At 48.6% G+C, this 27,962-nt stretch overlaps 1 protein-coding gene and 1 long non-coding RNA gene across 4 annotated transcripts in view; both read right to left on the reverse strand.

The window, feature by feature from the left end:
• Positions 1-27,962, reverse strand: part of RAB11FIP3 (RAB11 family interacting protein 3) — a 79,740-nt gene that overhangs the window by 48,522 nt on the left and 3,256 nt on the right. The window lies entirely within an intron of this gene.
• On the reverse strand, positions 6,575-21,911 carry LOC112640633 (uncharacterized). Of its 2 annotated transcripts, XR_007411330.1 has the most exons (4): positions 20,185-21,911; positions 17,624-17,815; positions 14,025-14,215; positions 6,575-7,613 (listed from the first exon to the last, which is right to left on the reverse strand). It is a non-coding gene; the product is annotated as an uncharacterized LOC112640633 (long non-coding RNA). The 2 variants fall into 2 exon arrangements; XR_003124117.3 differs by lacking the exon at positions 20,185-21,911 and having other exon boundaries at positions 17,624-18,293.

The raw sequence follows: 27,962 nt of genomic DNA on the forward strand, positions 1-27,962 counted from the left end.
GTCAGCTTTTCAGCAGAGTTAAAACGTCATCCAAGGAGGGAAACCACCTCTGATGTGGCATAAAAACCTTTTCTTGGGCAGCCACCGGTGGCCTAGCGGTTTAGCGCCGGCCTTCGGGCTGGGGTGTGATCCTGGAGACCTGGGATCGAGTCCCACATCAGGCTCCCTGCATGGAGCCTGCTTCTCCCTCTGCCTGTGTCTCTGCCTCTCTCTCTCTCTCTGTGCCTGTCATGAATAAATAAAAAGTCTAAAATTAATTAATTAATTAATTAATTAATTAATTAATTAATTCGGGGGGGCGGCAGTGATGATAGAACTCTGCTCCAGCCTCCAACTGACCCCCACCATCTTGCCAGACTCACCTCACCACGCACCCCAGGCCCTGAGAGAGGTCAGTCGTCAAACACGGAGGCGCAGTGCTGCCAGGCCTGGGACGGGCTCACCCCAGCCCTGCTCCCAGAGGCCTGCTGTCTGCCCTCCAGCTTTGGGTGGTTTGGGACGGACCACTATGTCCTGGCCTAACTCATGTGGTCTCGGTGCTGTTTCTGGCTTTTCCAACCTGCATCCTGCGCGTGGGCCTCCTCGCGTGGGCCTCCTTGGGGGAAGTAGGCGAAGTGAGCGCTGCCGCTCCCCGGGGTGCCGAGGCCGTCCACAGCGCTTACGCACCAACTACACAACCACATGTAAACCACGGGAACGCCTTTCTCACAGAAGTTTCTCCTGGACTTAGCAATTCCCTTGCTTTCTAGCGCCTTTATTTTCTGTCCCTGCTGCTCCATGGAGCCCTCCGCAGGACGGCACACCCCCTTCACCATCTGAGTCCCAGAGGCCCCCCCACGGTGGCCTCTCCTGCCTCTGCCGCCCCCACCCTGCGTCCTTTCTCAGAGAAGCCAGGGTCCGATCCTAAGAGCCTTCCTGACTGGGACGCCCCCCTCCACGCTCCCCCGACAGGCCTGTCACACCCGTCCCAGAGCTCTGTGGGGCGTGCTCTCTGCCCACTGCCTGTTTGCCGTGGGTACTCCCCTCACTGCTCCGAGCCCGGGAAGGGCCCTCTCCACCAGAGACCCTGTGCTCAGGCTCTGCAGGTCTTCCTGAAGGAGCCTTCGACACCACCTCGGGCCCCTCCCTGACACGTCCGTCAGGTGCTATGCCTCGCTAAACCTGTACTTGCCTTATCTTTGGTCTCCTAGTCTCGATCTTTTCCATAACTTTCTGGGGAGGAGCACCTGGCTGCTTCAGTCCAAAGAGCATCCACCTCTTGATCTTAGGGGTCATGAGTAGGAGCCCCAAGCTGGGGGTAGAGGTTACTTAAATAAACTTTAAGGGAAAAAAAAAAAAGAACTCTCTAGGATATATTCTTGACTTCATCTGTCAACCTTTCAACTGGACGCTTTTATTTTTTAACTTCTGAGGGTGCATTTCAGTTCTCTAAATCAAGTTTTATTTCCCAAGGTCTCTCCTGCTCTCTGCAATGACTCTGCCCTTCAGATGCCCTCTGCTTTCCTTTTTGTTTTTGGTTATGGTCTCTCCCTTTCTTCTTGGAGGCTTTCCTCAAAGATCTGAGGACCCTGACCACCCTTCCTATTTAAAAGTGGTCAATATAAAGCTGATTAAGAGCTTAATCTGGTCTGCGTGGTGGGCTCGTTGATGGAGGCCTTACCAGGCGCTCCTGGCAGCACCCTGGCTCCGGTGTTGTCAGCTGCTCCAGGACTGGACACTCTGGGGGCAGGACCCTGACAGAGCTGTGTAGGCCGCTGGGGTGAGCCAATACTTTGTGCATGCATCAGTTGTGGCAGACAGCTGGCCAAGAAGTGGGCGCTGTGGAGTGTGACAGGGCCAGGCACAGGTGGCTGGACCTGAGAGGGTCCACTAGGACTCAAGGGCTGTTGCCTGCCAACGAGCAGCAAGAAAACAGATATCTCGGCCCCATGACCACAAGGAATGAATTCTGGCAACCACCCGGATGAGTGCGCTGGAGAACCTTAGCTCCAGGTAGAAAAGGGCCGGGAGACAGCCTGGGCACAAGAGGTGTGGGCCATATCCCAGGCAGAGGGCACGGCCGGGGGGAAGGTGTGAGGAAGAGGGGTGCTGATGGTTTCCAGAGACCAACCCTCAAGGAGGCTGGCTGACTGGAGCAGAACGGGCGAGAGGTCAGCAGTGGGAGGGGGGTCAGAGCACCCCGGGAAAGCCCTGAGTGCAGACGCTCCGGGATTAGCCTTGACGCTGTTGCTCAGCTGCCTGCTAAGAAAAGGCTGGAGGGAGTGCTGGTGGCAGCGAGAGCCTGAGGAGAGAGCGGCCATTAGCAGGGGCTGATGGTGGTTCACATCACGGAGTTTACAGGGCAGGCCTGAGAAATGGAGGGATGCTGGGTGTGTTCTGAGGTAGGGCCAAGAAAATCCCAATGGGTCAGATGGCAGGTGAGAGGAAGAGACCCTGTCATTGCCTCTGGAGAGCGGGGCCTCTGTTCACTGAGATGGGGAGACCGCAGGTGGCACTCGCAGCCTCGGCCCTGTGAGCCCGGGGGTTGGAGGGGGGGAGGCTCTGAGCCTCTGCGACATCCCAGGGTGAGCCCAGAGTTGAGGAGCAGCCCGGCTAGACGTGGGGAGTCAGGGGCCATGTGCACGCAGGACATCTCTGAAGCAAGCCTGGGAGTGAGGGCAGATGACGGGCGGGTACGAGGACCCGGGCCTGGACCTCCAGTCCCTGGTGAGGATGGAGGACCCAGGACAGAAAAGAAGACAAACCCAGGGCCAGTGGGAGACGAGCAGGTCAGCAGGTCGTGAGCACCACGGTGACACTCCCAAGTTGGATGCACCAGGACAGGCGTGGTGACGGGGTAAAGCCTGCACAGGAGCGAGCCCATGGCTCTGCACACATCTAAGCTAGAACTCGAGTTCTTTCGTTGACAGCTGCACTTTCTGAAGATTTTTAATGCCTTGAGCTACCTTATCTTCAGAAAGACCAGGACAGGGATCCCTGGGTGGCGCAGCGGTTTGGCGCCTGCCTTTGGCCCAGGGCGCGATCCTGGAGACCCGGGATCGAATCCCACGTCGGGCTCCCGGTGCATGGAGCCTGCTTCTCCCTCTGCCTATGTCTCTGCCTCTCTCTCGCTCTCTCTCTCTGACTATCATAAATAAATAAAAATTAAAAAAAAAAAAAAAAAGAAAGACCAGGACAGTGTACCCTTAAGGTTTTGAACTGTGTGGGGCACCTGGCAGGCTCAGTCAGGACGTGGGACTCTTGATCTGAAGGTTCTGGGGTCAAGCCCCACAGATTGCTTAAAAATAAAATCTGAAAAATTTTTTTTAATTTTTTTTATGTATTTATGATAGTCACAAAAATTGCTTAAAAATAAAATCTGAAAAATGTTTTTTTTTATTTTTTATTTTTTTTATGTATTTATGATAGTCACAGAGAGAGAGAGAGAGGGGCAGAGACACAGGCAGAGGGAGAAGCAGGCTCCATGCACCGGGAGCCCGATGTGGGATTCGATTCCGGGTCTCCAGGATCGCGCCCTGGGCCAAAGGCAGGCGCCAAACCGCTGAGCCACCCAGGGATCCCTGAAAAATGTTTTTAAAGTGTTTTAGTTGTGCTGAAAGGCGTGGGGGGGACCCCTGCTTGTGTGTGGGTGCGTGGCTCAGGGGATTCAGCGCCATCCCACTGGGTGGGAGCGGGACCGCCATGGTCCACGGGGCTCCCCCACGGTCCCGACCTGGTCCCCCCCCCCCCCCCCCCCGCGACCCTCCTGTCTCCAGGGACCTGTCGGCTCCCTGTCAGGCTGCACACGAGTCACTGCAGGACGGATCGCGCTTTGTCCTCCCCTGCCGGGGGACACGGGGGCTGCTCCAGCTCCTGGCCGCGGGAGCGGCGCTGCTGGGAGCGCAGGGGGCGCTGGGTAAAAGGTATACTTTGACGGAAGAAAGCCACTTACAAGCAGCATGAGTGTAACACAGTAGATCTCATCACTCGGCTTCTCAAAGGTGTCTCCGAGCAGTGACAGCGGCTCCCTCCCATCGCCAACCCTGCGCACAGCCGGCGGCCCAGCCCTGAGCCCACGGCTCACTCTCCCTACCACAGTCGCAGTCCGGCCTGTAACAAACTATTGCCACCTTAGCAGCCGGAATCGCCAGAAACGTGCCCCCGAGAGCGCCAAGGTCAGAGTGCAAAATGAGTCTTAGAGGCGAGAGTGGAGGAGTGGGCAGCACTGCTTCCTTCCACGGCTGTGGAGGCGGCCCAACCCCCAGCTCCCCGTCCCGCCTGCCAGCACCCCCTCCGCTTGCAGCAGTCGTATCCCAGTCTCTGTTTCGGTCTCCACATCGCCACCTCCTCTTCTGCACTCAAATCGCCCTCTGCCTCCCTCTCAGAAGGACTACGATCACCGAGAAGGTCCATCAAGAAAACCCGCCTCGGGATCCCTGGGTGGCGCAGCGGTTTAGCGCCTGCCTTTGGCCCAGGGCGCGATCCTGGAAACCCGGGATCGAATCCCACGTCGGGCTCCCGGTGCATGGAGCCTGCTTCTCCCTCTGTCTATGTCTCTGCCTCTCTCTCTCTCTCTATCATAAATAAATAAAAATTATTTTTTTTTAAACATTTTTTTCTTTTTAAATTTATTTATTCATGATAGTCACACGGAGAGAGAGAGAGAGGCAGAGACATAGACAGAGGGAGAAGCAGGCTCCATGCACCGGGAGCCCGACGTGGGATTCGATCCCGGGTTTCCAGGATCGCGCCCTGGGCCAAAGGCAGGCGCCAAACCGCTGCGCCACCCAGGGATCCCAATAAATAAAAATTATTAAAAAAAAAAAAAAAAAGAAAAGAAAACCCGCCTCAAGACCCTTAATTTAACGACACCAGCAAAGTCCCTTTTGTCATATAAGGTCACTCTCACCACTTCCAGGAATTAGAACCTGGATCTCTTTGGGGGCAACCATCAACGCACCACACCCATCTTACACTTTTCTTGAAATAACCATGTTTGGGTTTTTTTTTTTTAAGATTTTATTTATTGGGACACCTGGGTGGCTCGGTTTAGCATCTCCCTTCAGCCCAGGGCATGACCCCGGGCTCCCAGGATCGAGTCCCACATTGTGCTCCCCACAGGGAGGCTGCTTCTCCTTCTGCCTGTGTCTCTGTGTCTCTCATGAATAGATAAGTAAGATCTTTTAAAAACATAAATAAGGGACGCCTGGGTGGCTCAGCGGTTGGGCGTCCGCCTGTGGCTCAGGGCGGAATTCCAGGATCTGGGATCAAGTGCCACGTCGGGCTCCCTTCATGGAGCCTGCTTCTCCCTCTGCCTGTGTCTCTGCCTCTCTCTCTGTATTTCTCATGAATAAATAAATAAATTGTAAAAAAGTAAAAAATAAAAACATAAATAGATAGAAATGTATACTTTTTCCTGCAGCTAATCTTCACGTAAAGATATTTCTTTTTCTAGAATGTTTCTGAAAATACAATGGAATAAATGGGGGGAAATGTTCCTTTAGGAACGTATCTGTTGTGTCACTAAACACTTTTGCACTCTATGGATACACTGCATCTAAAACAATGAGGAAAAAAAATAAATAAATAAATAAATAAATAAATAAATAAATAAATAAATAAATAAAACAATGAGGAGGGGATCCCCTGGTGGCTCAGCTGTTTAGCGCCTGCCTTTGGCCCAGGGCGCGATCCTGGAGTCCCGGGATCGAGTCCCACGTCGGGCTCCCGGCATAGAGTCTGCTTCTCCCTCTGCCTGTGTCTCTGCCTCTCTCTCTCTCTTTTTCATAAATAAATAAATAAATAAATCTTAAAATAAATAGATAGATAGATAGATAGATCAATCAATCAATCAATCGAGGGAAATCCCAGGGTTCTGGTCTACTTTGTTCACAGATGCACCCTAGGGCAAGAGCAGCAGTACCTGGCCTGGCCCACAACAGGTGCCCAATAAACATTCACTCAGGAAAAAGAGGAATCCATTACAGCAACGAGAAGCTAGAAGCAACAGGGGGAAGCTCATCATGGGATCGAGTCAGTTTACCGCCCCTGGAACTGACTATGGCCAGTACAAAACATGCCCCATAGGAACACCCCTTCTGTCCTGGAGTGGGGGCTGCCCAGAGTCGACCTCATGTCTCCCTTGTATGGCAACAGACCCTCACCTCCCCAAGGGAGAGCCCAATGCCCCCCTGAGTCCCACACTCTGCATCAAGGAAAGGCCTCTCTCTCCCTTGGAAGAACAGGAATCCCAGAGCCACCCTGCAGGGCGGCCTGCCTAAGAAAGACGCCAATCACAAAAGTCCGGACGCGTAACAGTACCTCCCTGGTGCAGAATGCGTGCAATAGGGCCCAACACGTCCCGACTGGTCCACTTACTTCCGAGTAGAAGTAAGTTCTTTTTTTTTTCTTTTTAAAGATTTTATGTATTTGTTCATGAGAGACAGAGAGAGAGAGAGAGAGAGAGAGAGAGAGGCAGAGACACAGGCAGAGGGAGAAGCAGGCTCCATGCAGGGAGCCCGACATGGGACTTGATCCCAGGACTCCAGGACCACACCCTGGGCCAAGGCAGGTGTCAAACCACTGAGCAACCCGGGCGTCCCGAAGTAAGCTCTTAAACGACTACAATCGAGACATAGTACAAATAATTGCTTTGTTTCCTAGGAAGGTACCTACAGCCAGAGAAAAGAACTGGGATGACAGGCACACACCTCAGGGACCCCGGGTACACAGCACAGCCTGTGATGGGAGGATGCTTATTTTACTAGACAAGAACAGACACAGCTACAGGTGTCATCTGAAACAGGTAAAATCCCTATTTTTTTTTTTTAAAGATTTTATTTATTTATTCATGATAGTCACAGAGAGAGAGAGAGGGGCAGAGACACAGGCAGAGAGAGAAGCAGGCTCCATGCACCGGGAGCCCGACGTGGGATTCGATCCCGGGTCTCCAGGATCGCACCCTGGGCCAAAGGCAGGCGCCAAACCGCTGCGCCACCCAGGGATCCCTAAAATCCCTATTTTAAGGCAGCCAACCACCCACAGCCTCAACACTGGCCCCTGTGTGTGTGGTAGGTGTTTACAACCCGAGGTGTCGACGAAAGTGGGTAAGTGCCTAGGAGAAGACAGTCTTTCCCGGGGCTCCCTGGAGGGGCCCAGCACACGAGCCAACAGCTGCCTGGACTCAGGCCCCCACAGTCCAGCCACATGAGTGGGGACAGCATCCCTCAGCTCCCATTCCCAACACCAGACCAGATCAAAGTGATTCCTGTGTAGTTTACGGGTGGTTTCTGTTTTAGGTTTTTTGAGATTTGGTTTAAATCTCAAAGTGACAGTTCCTAGACTGGAATAGTATCTAGGATCCAATCTTGAAAAGAATAAAAAATCTCAGAGGCTCTAAATGCTGAGCATGAACCCTGGAGTGTCAGACCACCACTGCCAAAGTTAACTGTAGAACAGACCCAACGCCTAGGAAAATGTTTTGTTGTTTATTTTTTTAATTACCAGGAGATACTCGACAGTGGGGAAAACGTTTAAGTGAGTACAAAATGAACGGTCTTTGGGTTCTCATACTGCTCAACATCATGCTGTTTTCCTCTGCCTTCAGCTTCTGCATGCTGCTCTATAAAAGCAAACTGTTAAACCAAAACAAAGTCAGTATTTATTCCTTAATGACACAGATCAACAGCCTATTTCTGAAACTTATAAAAAACCGTAACACAGTAGTAAGGAACTCTACAGAAACTTGTAATATTTTTTAATTTTTCTCCCTAAGATTTTAGAGGGTGCCTGAGCTGACCCCCACATCACAGGTGAAGAAGTGAAGGCTGCAGGCCAGCCAGCACCATACGATGACACAGAAGACACATGTGCACAGAAATACTTGTTCACTAACACTTTAGAGGAACATCAGTTCAAATACAGTCACAAGAGAAATGCAAATTAAAACACTGATACACCATTCCCCGTCATCAGGTTGGCAATACTTTCCTAAAGAGCAGTTTGGTCACAAAAGAAAGAAAACTTTTTAAAATCTGTTCCCCCAGCAATTCCATTTTTAAGACTTTAACCTAAGGAGATCATAAAAACTGTGCTAGAAGATTCATCTACGTAAAAGCTTATAATGTAGAAAAGTGAAAATTTAACATACCAAATTTAACAGAATTAATCAAATTCCAGCACATTTGATCATATGATGGAAAACTAGTCACTAAAATCATGTTGTAGATACACAGTTATTAAGAGATGCTGACCATATACTGATTTAGAGTAGGTTAAAACTGTAAGTTAATCAGGACTCTGGTTTCGTTCATCTCTCATATAAGTAATAATTTAAAGGGCGCCTGCATGGCTCCATCAGGGAAGCATATGCCCTCAGCTCAGGTTGTGATCTCCGGATCCTGGGATCGAGCCCCACATCGAGCCCCACATCAGGTTCCCTGCTCAGCGGGGAGTCTGCTTGTTCCTCTCTGCCTGCCCCTCCCCACTGCTTGTACTCCCTTTCAAATAAGTGAATAAAATCTTTAAAAATAGTAATAACAATAATGATTTAGGAGTCTAGAAGTTTGAAGATTTAGTGTTAAGTGAGATTTGTTTTCTCACTTATTTGCATGTTTTTATTTAAATGAACATTATCGGGATCCCTGGGTGGCGCAGCGGTTTAGCGCCTGCCTTTGGCCCAGGGCGCGATCCTGGAGACCCAGGATCGAATCCCACATCGGGCTCCCGGTGCATGGAGCCTGCTTCTCCCTCTGCCTGTGTCTCTGCCTCTCTCTCTCTCTGTGTGACTATCATAAATAAATGAAAAAAAAAAAAAATTTAAATGAACATTATCTGCCATTTTTTTCTTTTCAAGTTTCTTATTATTGCTTTAAAGGTAATACCAAACAGTGAGAACAGGTTGGTTTTTTTTAAGATTTTATTTATTTAAGTAATCTCTACGCCCAACACAGGGCTCAAACTTAAAACCGTGAGATCAAGAGTTGTGTTCTCTTCCAACTGAGCCAGCGAGGAGCCCACAATAAGAACATCACAAATACTAAGATTCCTCCTACTAGAAAGTTCTTTAGTAAAACAGAATGCCAAATGGTCTCTGGGTATGTAAAGCCTCACTAACTGGTACGTCCTGTGAAATGTATAAGGCAGGCTCCTTGAAGGGGGTTTTTAAAAGTAAAATCACCACAAGGTAAGTGAATGGTTTTTGTGTGTGTTTTTTTTAAGAGTTCATTTATTTATTCTTGAGAGACACAGAGAGAGAAAGGCAGAGACACAGGCAGAGGAGAAGCAGCCTCCACGCAGGAGCCTGATGCAGGACTCCATCCCGGGACCCCAGGGTCACGCCCTGGGCCGAAGGCGGCGCCAAATTGCTGAGCCACCCAGGGATCCCCAGTGAAGCAGTTTTTTGTTATAGTTTTTAATTTATTCATGAGAGACACAGAGAGAGAGGCAGAGAGGCAGGCAGGCCGAGGGAGAAGCAGGCTCCCAGAGGAGAATCCAACGATCCGATCCGGGGCTTCCGGATCAGGCCCTGGGGCAAAGGCAGACGCTCAACCCCTGGGCCCCCGGCGTCCCTTGAAGGAGGTTTTTAAAAATAAAATCACCAAGAGGAAAGTGTCTGGGACTTGCCTTTCTCTGTCACCAGCCAGAGTGAATCACCTTGATAAGGAAGAGTTCTCACAAAAGGACTTTTTGTTTCCCCACAGCCAAAAAATTCAGCCACGTTTTCCCTGGGTTAGTAAAGTAACCCACACACCCCGTGCTAGAATGACAGGACACTCTGTAAACGAGTATACGGGGCGGTGAGGGGCGCCCGGGGGGCTCAGGGGTTGGCACCGCCTTCAACCCAGCGCGTGACCCCGGGGTCCCAGGATTGAGTCCCACATCGGGCTCCTGCACGGAGCCTGCTTCTCCCTCTGCCAAAGTCTCTGCCTCTCTCTGTGTCTGTCATGAATAAATATTTTTTTTAATGAATAAATAATCTTTAAAAAAAAAAAAAAAAGGAGGACGGTGAGAACAGGAGGGCACCCCCTTGCACTGCTCACTCTCAGAATCGCAGCCAACAAGACAGACCGTCCACCTGTCCCTTTGTGCAGAGAGCCACCCACCAAGGCAGCCGGGCAGAACCGGCTCTGGTCCACGGTGGGTCACTCACGGAGCTGCCCTTGAAACCCAAGCACAGGTGCAAAACACCTTCTGCCACTCACATGTCTGCTTTCCAGCAGCTCAGCAAAAAGGACTGCTCCAGAAGTAGAAACCACGACAGCATCCAAACACCTCGGGGTGCCAGAGCTGAGCAAAAGGACGGCAGCTCCCGGACACGGGCCAGCCTTGCGGACAATTATCAAAGGCAAAGCACGTGCACCAGCACCCACGCTGTCCCCTACTCCCCCAAGTACCCTTCACACTGACTTGGGCCCAGCGAGGCACCCTCCCCAGAGATGGGTCCAGGTTCAAATCCAGCCTGTCTCACCAACTCCCTCTGGCCTCCTCACAGCCATCTGGCAAACAAGCCTCCCGGCCCGAGGCTGCAGTCCTCACCCGCGGAGCAGCGTTCACCCAGACCCACGAACCAGCGGCACCCACCGTGCTCCAAGCTCAAGTGCTCCCACCTGCTTGGGAAGGACAGGTTGTCCTTCACAGCAAAGTCGTCAGGCTCACAGAGGAGAGGCTCCGAGCTCTCCTCCTGGCCTCACCCCCAGGCAGCACGTCTGTGGCACAGCGGGACCTCTCAGTCTGTAGCATTGTGGCCACTCTGTGTGCAACAGACGTTGAGAACCTGGAAGTGGCCCAGCGGCACTGCCCGGGGTCTCACCCCACACAGGGCTAGCCAAGAAGGGACTGCTGGCCAGCCCCAGCCCTGGCTTCCACCAGCACTCCGGGGTGCTCCAGGGCCTCCAATGCAGAAAGGGGCAGAGACCCTGGCCCGGGGGGCCCTGTGGGAGGAGACGGGGCACAGGGCTAAAGAAGCCACACACCTGGTTCACTTTGTAACCTCCACTATCGTCCCCACACTGCCCCCCAAGGCACAGGCCGGCAGGAACATTAGCCCACGTCACACACAGAACCTCCGATTCAGACTCTGACCTGGAGCCTGGGTTCTTTCCTCCTTAGCACACAAGTCAAAACCACGTTGCCTGATCACCACACTCCCGGATGGTATTGACCATCACAGGAAGAGGGGGTGGGAAGAGGGGGTGGGGCCTGGGTGCGGGGAGACAAGGGCAGGGCGTGTCTGCCCAAGGGCAGGGCACAGCGTTCTAGCCTGGGTGACAGCTCATATCACAGTTCACGTGTGTGAGATCAATTTGTAGTGGAAGCTACAGTGTCGGGAATAAGGGATTATTTTTATTACTACTACAGGATATTTCACACATGTAATTTATTCTGTCTCCTGTCTACATACGGGCCTTTAATCAGCAGCGCTTGACTGGGCGGTGGACATGCAGAGAGCTAGATCCGTCCCAAGGGAGAACACATCCTCGCTGCCCACTGAGACTGGGGAAGGCGTCCTGTCCTGCGATAAACATTTCTGAAACATTTGTTTTCTTAATAATGGACAAATAAATATGACGTTAGCTATGAGGAGTACTGACCCAAGATAATCTTTCTCTGTTCTAAAGGAGGTTGGGTGAGGAAGAGGCGACGGGTGTGGATAGAGTGCCTGCCTCGCCTTTCACCCTCCAGCTGTGCCACCAAGGAACCCAGGGAGCCTCCTCTCCCATCAACAGACGGCCTCTCCTGATGTGGCTGCTCTCAGGCCCTGACATCCCCAGATTCAGCACTCCATCTTTTTTCAGAAGACAGGCTTTCCTCCCCTAGAAGAAAAAAAAGGTGTGTCTTTTGTGTCTTCTGAAAGTCTTTAAGAGGAAGGCTCACTTCCATCCCGAGAGACAACAGGCAGGATGCTGGAGGCAGAGCAAGATGCTCTCTTTCAGCAGAAAACATTCTCTGGAATAAAGACATGGCTGGGCCTACAGAGAAGAGCCACATTATGTGGTCCTCGGGGAGGAAGGAGGGAGGAGGAGGGAGGAAGGAGGGAGGGAGGGAGGGAGGGAGGGGGAAGGAAGGAAGGAAGGAAGGAAGGAAGGAAGGAAGGAAGGAAGGAAGGAAGGAAGGAAGGAAGGGAGGGAGGGAGGGAGGGAGGGAGAAAGGAGAGAGGAAGGAAGGAGGAAGAGGGCAGAAGGAAGGAGGAGAGATAGAAGGAAGGAAAGAGGAGGAGGGAGGGAGGAAGAGGGAGGAAGAAGGGAAGAGGAAGGGAGGAGAAGGAAGGGGGAGGTGGCGAAGGGAGGAGAAAGAAGAAGGGAAGAGGAGGAAGGAGGGAAAAGGAGGAAGGAGGGAGGAAGGAGAAGGAAACTACAAGCTCACCGTGTCATGTAATACGTACGAGTAACACAACATAATGATACAACACAACACACAACAGAGCAAATGCACCATGTTTTACAGCTTGTCTATTTAGGCAATGAGAGGATAACACTGAAAATCCTACTCACACCTACAGAAACAGGTATACGAGATTCCTAGGAGGAAGAATAAATGTTTTTCACACAATAAAAATTAAATAGAAATCAACAAAAGGAAAATGGGGTCTGATCATTTCAGAGGGCCCAGCAGACACAGCAAAAACAAACACGCAGACAAGAAACAGAGCCCCCCACACACACACTTTTAAAACTTAGAAGTTGGGCATCTGGTGGCTCAGCAGTTGAGCATCTGCCTTTAACTCAGGAAATAAATTAATTAATTAAGTCTTTTAAAAATAAAATCTTTAAATCTTTAAAAAAAAAATGTTAGAAGTATTTACTACTCCTATCTCAATTCAAACAGCCTCTAAGCCATTAACTCCTAGGAGGTGAGAAATGCATTTTCCTACTTTCTTTTGGCAACTCCCATAAAAAGCCAATGCAGAGCTTAGTACACAGTGGGCCACTGGCAGTACACACGGCTTCAGGTAACCCCACAACACCCTAGGGTCAAGTTCTTGAGTCATGAGCCACAAATATACATGCAGTTGATTCTAAAATTCCCCTCAGATGTCCCAAAGGGAATTAAAGTTCAAAGAACATGGTTTTGCACACTGAGCCCGCATTGACTTATCCTTTTTTTTTAAGATTTTACTTTATTCAGGGGAATCCCTGAATAAACCGCGTGGCTCAGCGGTTTGGCACCTGGCCTTTGGCCTGGGGCGTGATCCTGGAGTCCCAGGATAGAGTTCTGCACCGGGCTCCTTGGGTGGAGCCTGCTTCTTCCTCTGCCTGTGTCTCTGCCTCTCTCTCTCTCTCTCATGAATAAATAGATAAATCTTAAAAAAAAAAAAAAAAAAAAGATTTTATTTTATTCACGAGAGACGCAGAGACACAGGCAGAGGGAGAATCAGGCTCTCTGCAGGGAGCACGATGCAGGACTCAATCCCAGGACCCCGGGGTCACGCCCTGAGCCCAGGGCAATCAACCACTGAGCCACCCAGGCATCCCATGCTGACTTATTCTTTGAAAAGCACCCCTGAAGGGGTGCCTGGCTGGCCCAGGGGGAAGAGTATAGGACTCTTTTTTTTTTTTTTTCATTTAATTCTTTTTTTAAAGAATTTTATTTATTTATTCATGAGAGACACAGAGAGAGAGAGAGAGGAAGAGACACAGGCAGAGGGAGAAGCAGGCTCCACGCAGGGAGCCCGACGTGGGACTTGATCCCGGGATCCCAGGATCACGACCTGAGCTGAAGGCAGCGCCAAACCACTGAGCCACCCGGGCTGCCCCGAGTACAGGACTCCTGATCTTGGGGTTATGACTTCAAGCCCCATGTTGGGTGTAGAGATATGTAGATATGTGTATGAATACAGTAAGTAAATGCACAGCACTCTCCAGATGTCAGCAAGAGTCTAAAGTGCTCTACCTGCCTGTTCATTGCTCAAAACCTCCTGGGAATTAGGTCTCATTTAGAGAGAGGCCTAGAGCAGCAGACACCTGCCAGGGCCCTCGCCTACCTTAAAATAACTGGTACCCTCTGTCACTCAGCCTCCCCCTCGTTCTCCTCCGCATATCCCGCACCTCTCACTGGACACTGTCACTGGTTTTCCCAAGGTCTCCACTGGTGTCCTGCATGGGCAGCACTGGTCACTGCGGGCTGGTTCCCGACACCACTCTCCACTTTTTCCTTGCCGGCAGACCTCAATCCTTCCTTTAATCGTTTAATTCAGCCGACCTCTAGGAGCGCTGCTCAGGCCCGGCCTGCTGGGCGCCTTCATGGCACATGGTAGGAATGGACACAACAGAGATGACAAATAAGAGATTAAGTACAATATGGAATCTCCTACATGGTGTTAAGTGCTAAGGAAAACAGTAAAATCGGGAAAAGGGAACTGAGAGCGCTGGAATCGAGGGGAGGCTGGCGCAGGGAAGGGCGCCTGTCCTCACCCACAGGCGAATGCTCATCCTAACAGCCCCTGGGCGATGTTGCTGCAGGTCCAAGGCTGAAGCACGCTCACCCCCGGCCCCCCCACACACACACGGAGGGACCTGCCTGGAGAGCCTCTGTGAACCAACACAGCTACTAATGGGCCTGGAAACTATAGAGGGGTTTCTTCAACAGAGACACAGGGGAAAGGTCCTCTTTCTGCCTGGGGACACAGCTGCCACCACCACGACCACGATGACAACGGGCAGCATGCTTAGTGGATCAGACGGGGCCAGACCTGAACAATGCTATCAGGAGCCAGCCCTGGGGCTCGTCCTGTGTGGGATGATACACGTCCTTCATTCCTGGAGCAGGGACTGTCAGCTTTCTGCTCCCTGTCACTGAACTCAGACGGTACCCCGAGCCCCAGGCCCAGAAAGTACTGCCCTTCCCGTGGTCCAGAAACAGGGCTCACACCTGCCCACTGCCTCCTGTCCCCACACACCCCTCCCACACCCACAGACAGCCCAGGAGTCACCCCAGAGCTTGCATCTTCCTCCCATAGCCCCTACTCCAAGCAGAGGCCCCTGCCAAAGCCTGCGCTGGCCCCCATGCTGGCCCCCTCCTCTCTCTCCCCTATCCGCTCCTGCCCACTCCAAGCTGAGCCTGCTTTCTAAACAACTGATCCTGTCACCTACCCCTCTCTACTTAACCCCTTTAATCCCTTCCAGAGACTCTGGGATTGCAGGCCTGTGCCCTCCAACTCCGTGCCCTCCTTCTTCACTCCAGACTCTTCCACTGCACCTCCACCTGCCTTCCCTCCTCTCCCACCTTCTGCTTCACTAATTCTACTCAGCTTCAGAATGTCAGCTTAAAAGTTCCCTTAAAAAAAAAAAAAAAAAAAAGTGACTTCCCCAAGGGAAACTTTCTAACTAGGTCGGATTCTCCACTACACAACCTCAAATAATCTCTGCTTTTCTTGCACAGCATTTATATCAGCTTGCAGTGCTGGCAATTACCTCTTTAATATCTTAAGAAAGGGCAGGAAATGTGTCACTCTTGCTTATCATTCGTCCCCAGCACCTATGACACCGGCCAGTACGGGGAAGATACTCAATAAAAGCCGCCACACACATTCGCCATGGGAATAGAGGGACAAGTGCTGAGCCAGAAATGAAGGCCAGGCACGTCTGACTCCAAGGCTCCCCCTCGGCTGTTACCTTGGACGTAGGCAGCATCCCGCTGAGGGGTGGCCACAGAGCCCCAACATGACTGACCATGAAGAGCACTGGTGACAGCTAACCCGGCCAGCATGCCCACAGCACCTTGCCCCTCAAAGAGCAGCACCGCGCGTGGCCCCTGCAGGTCACAGGGGCAGGACATGCAGGGGGCCCTGCAGCCTCTCAAGTTACTGTCTCAGGAGCTCTATTCTACAGGAGGAGCAGGAAGCCTCTGCTCAAACAGGTGAGGGATCTCCAGAAGCACTACCTTGTCCCTCTATTATCTACTTCGGATGCCAGAGAAAAGCTCCAAAATGCTAAGAAAGTCTGACTAAACCCCTTCCAGATACCTACAATTCCAAAGCCCAAGACAATAATCCCAATTTTCCCAGCACAAAAATGAAGTCTCACTTTAAGTCAGGTATGTGAAAAGTAATCTGTATGACTGGAGATGTAGTGGCACTACTCCGAGAGAAAAACAAAAATAAATGCCTAGTCCATCAACATTATGGAATATTCTAGGGTCACAAAAACCTAATTTCATGTATGTGGACTTTGTGAAAATATGAAAACTTACACAGAATGCAAGATAGGACAAGCTAAACCCAATTGTTTCCCACAGACAACATTCAGGGGAGAAGGGGAGGGGGCACCGGTCTGTGTCCCAGAGCTGTCTCCAGCTGTGTGATGCCAACAAGTCCTGCTGTCCTCATAACACAGGACAATGGAGAGGCCAGTGAGAGAAGCACTAGGTCTGTTCTGAAGGATGCAGGCTGTGGAGGACAGAGAGGGGCTTAGCCAGAGTTCAACGGGCTGAAGACAGAACCTTCTCCCCACGCTCTCCTCCAAGTCCATTGGAAAAACACTGCTCTGCTCCAGGGGAGAGGCCCTGAGCTTCCAGAAGATGCACACAGGTGGTCATCTAAGTTCCCATTTAGAAGAACACAGTAATGGAATGGCCACAGACGGAATGCCAGATGACCAAGCAAAGCACAGGAAGTGAAGAGGGCATCAGGGGTCGTACCTGAAAAGAAAAGCCTGGGTGAGTATCTGACATGGAACCTCATGTAGGAGGCCGAGTCAGGACAGCAGAGCAGAGGTGCTCCAAAAGCAGGACACCAGCCCGGCTGTGGGGAAGTGAGCCTCAGCGTGAGAACAGGGGCCAGGACACTACGGTGGAAGGCCAGGAGCTCATACTCAATGGTGAGATCCTCAGCAGACACCGCAGAAGGCTGAACAAGTGAAAATGTATAGTGATTCTAGGAAAAGCCAGAGGTCGCATTAGAGAGGAAAGGTCATCGCTGCATCCTCCACGGGTTTGCAATCAAGACAAACATAAAATGCCTACTTAACCCACATCAGGGTTAATTATACCGAAGAACAGAAGAAACGAAAGGAAATTATGTGGGTTTACTTTCCATAAGGGAAGGTCCGTAGAAACCATCTAAAACTGGGGAAAAGAACAGGACAAGGAAAGAGCCAGGGTGCCGAGGGGCCTGCAGACCTCCTGTTCTGCAGCGTGAAGTACACTACTTGACTATTTCAACTACACACATGTTAAAAAGTTAAGATTAAGCTGAAATATAAAATTAAAATAAGTACCAAAAAACAGGGTAGCACGCTGAGGCTACAGAGTAGCAGGGATGTGTCAGGAGGAAGAGGCCACTGTACGCAGACCCCTCAGGCTGGGTTCTGGCTTCTGGGCTTCTCTACCAGACAACAGCAGTGAGGGCAGAGGGCAGCCCCGAGGCCACCTGCGGGGCCAGCAGGGGGGCCCCAAGTAAGCCTGTGCAAAGTTAAGGTCAGCATAAATACAGCAGGGGGAGGGAGGGTGATGCTGAGACGTGAGATGCAAACATTTTCAAAACTCTCAAGAATAGCAGCTCCTCACCACGACCCCAAGACCAGGAACAGCAGCATCACCAGGAACCAGCTACAAACACACTTCTAAGCAGACCCCACTCAGACAACACACACCCTCTGGGGCGGGTCCCACAGTCAGCCTTAGTTAGCAGGGTCTCAGTGACTCTCACGTGTGCAAGCAGCTGAGAGCAGTCAACAACCCAGTCCCCTCGGCAGGTAAGGTAGCTGTCCTCAACCAGTGGTCAGGGGCGCCGGGGACCCTGACGCCCGAGTGCTCCGCGAGACCACGTGAGGTTCATGACGTTCCCAGGATCCTCTGCTTCCCTTCCTCTCTCATGGATGCACGGTGGACTCTGCACAGGCTGCAGGACACAGTAATAGATGGCTCACAGCACAGATGTAAGAATCCAGTTTTCCTCCCTTAAGTCAGACACCTAAGAGACTTGCCGCTCTTCTCACTATTTCAGAAAGTAGTATTTTTCATTTAAAAATGTCATTAGGGGGATCCCTGGGTGGCACAGCGGTTTGGCGCCTGCCTTTGGCCCAGGACACGATCCTAGAGACCCGGGATCGAATCCCATGTCGGGCTCCCGGTGCATGGAGCCTGCTTCTCCCTCTACCTATGTCTGCCTCTCTCTCTGTGTGTGACTATCATAAATAAATAAAAATTAAAAAAAAAAATGTCATTAGGGATCCCTGGGTGGTGCAGCGGTTTGGCGCCTGCCTTTGGCCCAGGGCGCGATCCTGGGGACCCGGGATCAAATCCCACATCGGGCTCCCGGTGCATGGAGCCTGCTTCTCCCTCTGCCTGTGTCTCTGCCTCTCTCTCTCTCTCTCTCTCTCTCTGTGACTATCATAAAAAAAATAAAAAAAAAAAATAAACTGTTAAAAATGTCATTAATGTCAACATGTAAGGGATTACTTTTTTTTTTAAGATTTTATTTATTTATTCATAGAGACATAGAGAGGCAGAGGGAGAAGCAGGCTCCATGCAAGGAGCCCAACGTGGGACTCGATCCGGGGTCTCCAGGATCACACCCTGGGCTTCAGGGGGCGCTAAACCGCTGCACCACGGGGGCTGCCCAAAGGGATTACTTTTTAGTCAATAAAAACATGTTTCAGATTTTTTTAACTTCATTTCCTAAAAGAATCAAGATCGACAGACAGAACTCACATTAACACAAGCTCTGTATGTGTCCCAAGAACATTTAAGCATGGGTAGCGTCTAAGGCAGAGTTTACGAATCAGTAGTCTGGGGCTTCAACACGCTCAGCAAGGACTGACCTACCACTGGAGGGTCAAAGTCCATATGTAACCATATGTAAATGCTTCCTACTTCAGTGGCAGTGAAAACAGGCCCAATCACAGATGGGAAATTAATTTTTAGGCACCCTAAGTATTCCTAAGCTTTACATATTTATTCAAATATTTATCCGTTTGAATACACTCAATAGAGAAGGGAAAAGAGAGTTCTTTCCCAATTTCCTTTTGAGGGAATCTGTACACTGAACAAGACACTTACATCCCTTAGGGGAGTACCACCCCCTGATAAATAAGAAGATGGTTTCAGCATACAGCTATTCTTTTTTTTTTTTTAAAGATTTTATTTATTTATTCATGAGAGACAGAGAGAGAGGCAGAAACACAGACAGAGGGAGAAGCAGCCTCCACGCAGGGAGTCCGACGTGGGACTCGATCCCGGGTCTCCAGGCTCACACCCTGGGCTGAAAGCGGCACTAAACCGCTGAGCCATCCGGGCTGCCCCCATCTTAGAGCTATTCTTAACTTCACATTTCAACCCCTTTGTCAACAGGAAGGGTAGTTTCATACCCTGTGCAATCTATGAATCAACAAATGCTACCATGGGTGCTGAGATATTAACCAGCACCTGTGTCCATGTGTAACATTCCTTTTATTTAAGAACAAAGGGTTTGGGGTTTTTGTTGGTTATTTTTAAGACCCATAAAAGCCACAAAATGTAACATTTAAGACAAAATATAGATTACCGTCAATAAACTTCCCGTATCATATTATCCCTTTTTATTCTGAAACATGTTAAACGCACTGTAAAGTTTAAATAATACAAAGAACACCTGATAACCCTCCTCTACATCCACCAATTACTAATGTCCTTCAACATTTGCTTCATATTTCTTCCAAATACCAGTACTTTTGTTGTGGAACTATTTAAGCTGCAGAGGGGCGCCTGGCTGGCTCAGTCAGTAGAGCATGCAACTCTCAATCTCTGGGTCATGAGTTCAAGCCCCACGCTGTGTATAGAGATCACTTAAAAATACAATCTTTTGGGATCCCTGGGTGGCGCAGCGGTTTGGCGCCTGCCTTTGGCCCAGGGCGCAATCCTGGAGACCCGGGATCGAATCCCACATCGGGCTCCCTGCATGGAGCCTGCTTCTCCCTCTGCCTGTGTCTATGCCTCTCTCTCTCTGTGTGTGTGTGACTATCATGAATAAATAAATAAAATCTTTAAAAAAAAAAAAATACAATCTTTAAAAAAAAAATCAATAAGCTTTGGACATCATGATGCCTCCCTAAACTTCCAGCATATATTTATTTCCTAGGAACAAGGACCGTCCTACTACACAATACCATTATGACACCACTGATATCAAGTATTCCTCTGTATTCAATTTTTCCCAATCATCCCAATAATGGCCTTCACGGTTGTTTTGTTTCCTTTTAATCCAGTTTCTAACCCAGAACCAGGCCTTACTTGTCACAGTTCTTTCAGCTCTTCAGTCTGGAAGGGTGCCCAACCCTTTCTACAGCACCTATTTTCAAGTGTCCAGGCAACTGTAGAATGCCCTACAGTCTAGGCTGTCTGGTTATTTCTCATTATTTCACTCAGGTTAAACATTTTTGGCAAGAATGTTAACCATCCCACGACATCCCATCAAGGGGCACATCATCTCCATTGGTGGGAAGTCGGAGCTTTATCACCTAGTCAAGGTGGAGTCGGACAGGTTTCTCCAATGTAAAGTTCTCTCCCTCCGGATCAACCATCTGTGGAATGACACTTCAGGACATGGGGCTCCTGCATCCCCTCCCCCTCAGATGTTTACACCATGGTTTGTTTCATTTTTTAAAGATTTTATTTATTTATTCATGAGATACCCAGAGAGAGAGGCAGAGACACAGGCAGAGGGAGAAGCAGGCTCCATGCAGGGAGCCCAACGTGGGACTCGATCCCGGGACCCCAGGAGCACCCCGAGCTGAAGGCGGCGCTAAACCGCTGAGCCACATGGGCTGCCCTACACCATGATTTTTGACAACCACTGATGACCTGACTTGAATCAATTATTACGTTGGTTGTCACAAAACACTGATTCACAAAAAAACGGTAACACAGGGATCTCTCAATCTGTCATTTCTACTTTGAAGGGCATCTGTCTATGAGGAACCCTGCGCCTCCTTTGGGGTGTCACTAGGACTGGCTCTTACTGTGTGCCACAGACTTTTTAAATTTAATATAGCCTTTATCATCATTACTCTTTTTTGACACTCCAAATGTCCCAGATTTGCCCACTGGGAACCCATTCAAGCTGCTCCATTTTTGACTTGTCCTCATCAATTTTTGAACACCTCTTTGCTTTCCGGTCCAAGATAATCCAGGCTCGCAGTGAATTTTGCCCACCTCAAGCCTGAAATAAGGTACTTCTCCGAGGATCCCTGGTTCCTTTACGGGAAATGCGGTTTCCAACCTCGATCTGGGGCCAGGTGTGCTCGCTACTCTTAGACTCTCTCCGAGGACACTGCAAGATATCATTTTTTAAGTCATGTCTTCATACTTCAGTTTGAGTCTCAAGACAACAGGGCTCTCCCTGACCTTCTACCATGGTTTCCTCTCCTTGCTCCCAGAGAATCCTGGTTCCCAGCACCAGAATTCCCATTTGCTCTGCTCGACATACACCCCAAGTGATCTCAGACCTGCCACGTTGATCGACAATGAACCTACTCTGTAGTGAGTTTCTTTGCAGCTCTATTTTTCTTTTGAATATAACCCACTAACGGTACAGAGTACTGTGTTTATGGTACTTGAATCAATCTCTCCTATGTGGTTATATTATTAATTCCATATACTTCTAGGTTCATTCATTTCTATTTGAATTCAATTTGGTTTTCTATCATTGCTATTTTGTTTGTACTTATGTAGAATATCTGGATGGTTCAGAAGTCAAAGATATAAAAGGCAGGCTCAGGGGATCCCTGGGTGGCGCAGCAGTTTAGCGCCTGCCTTTGGCCCAGGGTGCGGTCCTGGAGTCCCGGGATCGAATGCCACATCGGGCTCCCGGCATGGAGCCTGCTTCTCCCTCCTCCTGTGTCTCTGCCTCTCTCTCTCTATCATAAATAAATAAATAAATAAATAAATAAATAAATAAATAAATAAATAAATCTATCTTTAAAAATAAATAAAAGGCAGGCTCAGACCAGTTTCACTCCCACCCCTATACCTTACACCTTGTCCCCACCCACTTCAGTAAATCATTTTAGTTCCTTGTCTATCCTTCTTGTGTTTCTTTTTGCAAAAAGAAACAAATTATATACATATTATTTCCTCTCCTTTCTAGTTTTGCATTCTTTCTTTCCTCTCCGGGTAACTCTCACCTCCTTACAGCAGGATCCTACTGGCCCCGGCCTGTTCTGGAGCCCGTGAATATAAAAACCCCAGATGGGCTGAGGATCCTCAATACCAAACCAGGACAGTAAGGAGAAAAGGCCTGGTTTGGGGGTCATAAGGTGTGGTTTCTTTCTTTTCTTTTTTAAAGTTTATGTATTTTTAGTAATCTTTACATCCAACATGGGACTCAAACACGACCCAGAGATCAAGAGTTGCACACTCTTCTGAACGGAGCCAGCTGGTGTGGTTTCTACTATATTTTTTTTTTTTTAGATTTTATTTATTTATTTATTCATGAGACAGAAGCAGAGACATAAGCAGATGGAGAAGCAGGCTCCCCATGGGGAGCCTGATGTGGGACTTGATCCCAGGACCCCAGGATCACCACCTGAGCCGAAGGTAGACACTCAACCACTGAGCCACCCAGGCGCCCCAAGGTGTGGTTTCTTATTACTACCTGTCAATTCCTCTTCCTTTGTCTATCGTTCACGGCTCTGCACCTCACATCCCTCATCTTTTCTCCTCTTTAAAAAAAATCGTGATAAATTAAGAATACAACTGTAGGAGCACTTGGGTGCTCCATCCTCCCCAACTCAAACTCTCCCCATTAAACACTACTCCCCTCCAGCCTTCCCCTTGCCTCCCTTCTTCTTCCTAACTCTATGGTGTGACTCCAGTAGAAGCCTCCCAGCAGAGGGATCACACAACACCCAGTCTTTCTTAACACAAACTTTGCACACTATTTTGTACTTTCTTTCCACTTACTGCATCTTGGAAATCACTCCCCACCAGAGCATATGAATCTTCCGCCTTTATCTCTGATTATTTTTTTATATCTCTGATTTTAATTTGCATTTATCTTTCTCATCATGAGTGAGGGTGAGAATTTTCACACAGTGGCCATTTGTGATCTTCCTGTGGGATGTCTTCCTTTTATCCATTTTTCTACTTTTGTCTTTTTCCCTTTGATTTTTAAGAGTTTTTACATCAGTCTTTTATCTGTGACTTAAGGGTTTTTTTTTTTTTTTACAGATATTTATTTGAGAAAGAGAGATCGAGAAAGCATGAGCATGTGGAGGCACAGAGGGAGAGGGAGAAGCAGACTCCTCACTAAGCCAGGGAGCCCGACTCAGGGCTCGAACCCAGGACCCTGAGATCATGACCTGAGCCAAAGGCAGATGCATAACCGACTGAGCCACCCGGGCACCCCTTATATGCTTTTTAAAAATCTTACTGAGGAGTGCCTGGGTGGCTCAGTTACGTGTCCAACTCTTGGTTTTGACTGGGGTCATGATCTCAGGGTAGAGAGATTAAGCCCCATGTCAAGCTCTACGCTCAGTGGAGTCTTCTTGAGATTTTCTCTCCCTCTACCTACTTATGCTCTTTTACCCTCAAATAAAATCTTTTAAGTAAATAAACAGATAGTTCATTAGAAAACCTGAGTTTTGGGGATCCCTGGTGGCTCAGCGGTTTGGTACCTGCCTTCGGCCCAGGATGTGATCCTGGAGTCCAGGGATCGAGTCCCGTGTCGGGCTCCCCACATGGAGTCTGCTTTTCCCTCTTCCTGTGTCCCTGCCCGCCAACCGCCCCCCCCGCTTCTCAAGAATAAATAAAACCTAAAAAAAAAAAAAAAAAAGATTTTATTTATTTGAGAGAGAGAGAAAGAGAGTGATAGAGAGCACAAGTGGGGAGGAGAGGGAGAAACGGGCTCCCTGCTGAGCAGGGAGCCCAAGGTGGGAGGCCTGATCCCACGACTCGGGGATCATGACCGGAGCTGAAGGCAGGGGCTTCCCTAACTGAGCCATCCAGGTGCTCCAGTATCTTATCTTTAGATAAAGATTAGATAATCTTTAGATAAAGATTTTATTTATTTATTCATAAGAGACACAAAGAGAGAGGCAGAGGCACAGGCAGAGGGAGAAGCAGGCTCCCTGCGCGAAGCCTGATGTGGGACTCAATCCTGGGACTCCGGAATCACACCCTGAGTCAAAGGCAGATGCTAAACCATAGAATTTTTAGTAGAATTTTTTTACTAGATTTCCTTTATATACTGTTCGAAATTTGTGATACATGTACAGGCACTACTTTCCAAAACAAAATCAGTAACATCACAGAAAATTTGACCAGTACTTCAAATGAAACCAACTCCATTGCCATCATACACCACCCTATAAATGTACCTTCTTTTTTTTTTTTTTAAGATTTATTTATTTATTTATTTGTTCATGATAGACACAGAGAGAGAGAGAGAGACAGAGACACAGGAGGAGGGAAAAGCAGGCTCCATGCTGGGAGCCCGACGTGGGACTTGATCCCGGGACTCCAGGATAGCACCCTGGGCCAAAGGCAGGCGCCAAACCACTGAGCCACCCAGGGATCCCCTATAAATGTGCCTTCTTAATACACACATACATACACAGCTAAAACTAATTTTTAGTATATCCCTCAAGACTCTTCCACATGGATAATTCTTACATAGCTATAATCAAAGTATAGGCACTACTCTATTCACTTGTATCAGAAGCACTAACCTAAAGTACTTCTGACACCTTATAATTATCACCTCTAAGGGCCACATAATACTCTTCAATGGATGCCTTTTTTTTTTTTTTTTTAGATTTTATTTATTTATTCATGAGAGAGAGAGAGAGGCAGAGACACAGGCAGAGGGAGAAGCAGGCTCCATGCAGGGAGCCTGACGTGGGACTCGATCCTGGGTCTCCAGAATCACACCCTGGGCCGAAGGCAGGCACCAAACTGCTGAGCCACCTAGGGATCCCCGGATGCCTAACTCTTGTCTGATATTTCAATCATTACTAATGTTTAGACCCGTTTCCCAATTTTTTTTTTAATTTTTATTTATTTATGATAGTCATACACACAGAGAGAGAGGCAGAGACACAGGCAGAGGGAGAAGCAGGCTCCATGCACCGGGAGCCCGACGCGGGATTCGATCCCGGGTCTCCAGGATCGCACCCTGGGCCAAAGGCAGGCGCCAAACCGCTGCGCCACCCAGGGATCCCCGGTTTCCCAAATTTAAACAAAGTTAAATGTTTGTAAGATAAGCACTTCATCAGCTTGGTGCCTTTCACAACCTCATCTGTGTGGTCTACACAGAATTAAATTCTTCCTGTATGTCAGATCCTATGCTTGAATAATCCCTAATAATTCTGAATTTTCCTGGAAACCAGTAAACCTTAGGCTTCCATTAGATAACGGGTATCAGAGATCTTTAATTTCAAAATACAGATCAAAAAGTGGGTTCAGAACAAGAAACATGGGAATTGTACCATTGCTGTGTAATGGAAGCATTTATTACATATATCTTAATTTACACTTTAAATATTTAGTAGTTATACCTGGGAGGTGATTTTTATTTTTCTCATTTTGCTGACTCATATTATTCAGTTTCATTTTTTTGAACAATGAACTTTTTTTTTTTTTTTTTTTTTAGATTTTATTTATTTATTCATGAGAGACACAGGCAAAGGGAGAAGAAGCAGGCTCCATGCAGGGAGCCCAACGTGGGAGTCAATCCCAGGACCCTGGGATCATGCCCTGGGCTGAAGGCAAGTGCTAAACTGCTGAGCCACCCAGGGATCCCCAAAACAATGAACATCTATAAAAATAATTTAGCTTCTATCCAGTATGATCTCAATTGTATACAAAACTGTGTGTATGTGTACAATAAAGTCTGGAAGAAGATGCACTAAAATGCTAATGGTGTTTTTCTCAGCATAGTGGGATTATTGGTTTTTCTTTTTTTTAAATATTTCTTTTATTCATTCATGAGAGACACAGGCAGAGGGAGAAGCAGGCTCCACACAGGGAGCCTGACGTGGGACTCGATCCTGGGTCTCCAGGATCACGCCCCGGGGCCAAAGGCGGCGCTAAACCACTGAGCTACCTGGGCTGCCCTGGTCAGTTTTTTGTTTTGTTTTATATCACTCTGTATTTTCAAATTTTTTAATAAGCATGTGTTACTTTTATAACATGAAAAAAAGCACTTTTAAGACACTAACAAAGTTGCTTGTGAGCCAAGCCCAGGAAGGAACTTCATTGGCCTTTTAGCGATTCACCCAACACACACACCCAGAGGTGTGTGTGTAGACACCCCACACCAGCTCACACATGCACCTGCTCACACAGCTGAGTTCATTCTCTCTCACACTCAAATGTAAGGTCAGGAAAGAAGACAGGGAGGACCCTGAAACAACTGAAAGGTATAGCCACAGGGCTTCCAACTCCTCAGCAGGAGGGATCCCAGATGAGGAGCAGGGAGACCTGAGCACCAACAGTTCCCTCAGCAGCCTCCTCACACAAGCACTGAAGAGGACAGTGCCTACAAGGTCACTGAAGGGCACTCAGTGTTTCAATGTGCAGGTTTTCTCTAGAAAGGAAACGCTTAAGCGTGTGTATAATCATAAAATGTGGAGATAAGCTTGATAATTATAATGAAAGGCCAAAAAAACCCCAGTCTTTTCTTACAATACTCTTAGAATTTATTTTTGCAAATTCCATTTTAGGATGAGTTGGTAATGGTTACAAAAGCATCAGCCCTCTCAGTATGAGGAGTCACGTTGATGAAGAATCTTCAGCAGTGGTCAAAGCCTTAAAAATAACCTATTCCAGGGGCAGCCCTGCTGGCTCAGCGGTTTAGTGCTGCCCTCAGCCCAGGGCCTGATCCTGGAGACCTGGAATCGAGTCCCACGTCGGGCTCCCTGCATAGAGCCTGCTTCTCCCTCTGCCTGTGTCTCTGCCTCTCTCTGTGTGTCTCTCATGAATAAATAAATAAAATCTTCAAAATAAAAAAAATTAAAAAATAAAAACCTATTCCAACTTGACAAGTAGCACCTGGATGGACAGGACTATCAATTCCTGTTTCAATAATATACAAGCAGAAAACTCCACCGCAGTCCTTTTTCTCCTTCCCTTTGCTCATTGATTACTGCCAGCACTGTGTTAGCTTACACCACACCTGATCTAGCACCAGATGATGTAAGGAGACCCAAACACACCATGACATTGCTAAAGAAAGAGGGACACAAAAGCCATCTGTATTATAAATAGGAGCTGTTTCCATGAAAGATTCAGATAATCAGCTTAAATAATTTAAAATGCTTCCTTCATAAACAGATTACTCAACATGCTACTTTTCACAACTTGACAATCATTAAGATAATCTAGTTGCTATCATCAAAGACAGCTATGTGACTAGCCTAAGAGTCTCATACACTCAGTATTTTGAAATCTCAAGGTGGAAAGTACACAAACTTGTGGTCATTATCACTGTTATCCACCTTATCTCTTCCTAGGGTTTTTTAAAAATCACAAATGTTTAAAGAAGAATGCTTATCTTTTAGAGATACATACTGATACATATGATGAGAGGTTATGTCTGCATGCGCTTCCTACACAGCATGAAAGGGGGATCTACAGGGCGCCTAGGGGACTCCATGGGTAAAGCGGCTGCCTTTGGCTCAGGTCATCATCATCCCAGGGTCCTGTGCCTGGGGCTCCTGCTAAGTGAGGAGTCAGCTTCTGCCTTCCTGTGCTCCTCCCCCTCCAATCATGCTCTAGCTCTTGCCTTCTCCCTCTCAAATAAATAAAATATTGAAGAAAAAAATAAAAACACAGTGGGGATCTACAGACAAACCAAGACTGCTGAAACTGAGCAGCAGTTTGGGAGGTCTCACTAAGCGATTCTCTCTACTTTTGTGTATGTTCGGACTTTTCATCTTAAAAGTTTAAAAATACTCATCATGGGGTGGAATTCCTTGGTTTTCTTTACTTGCCTATCAGGGTGCCTAGGTGGCTCAGCTGGTTAAGCCTCTAACTTTGGCTCAGGTCATGATCTCAGCAGTCCTGGGACT

Source organism: Canis lupus, chromosome 6 (assembly GCF_003254725.2).
Source record: "Canis lupus dingo isolate Sandy chromosome 6, ASM325472v2, whole genome shotgun sequence".
Classification (NCBI taxonomy): Eukaryota; Metazoa; Chordata; class Mammalia; order Carnivora; family Canidae; genus Canis; species Canis lupus.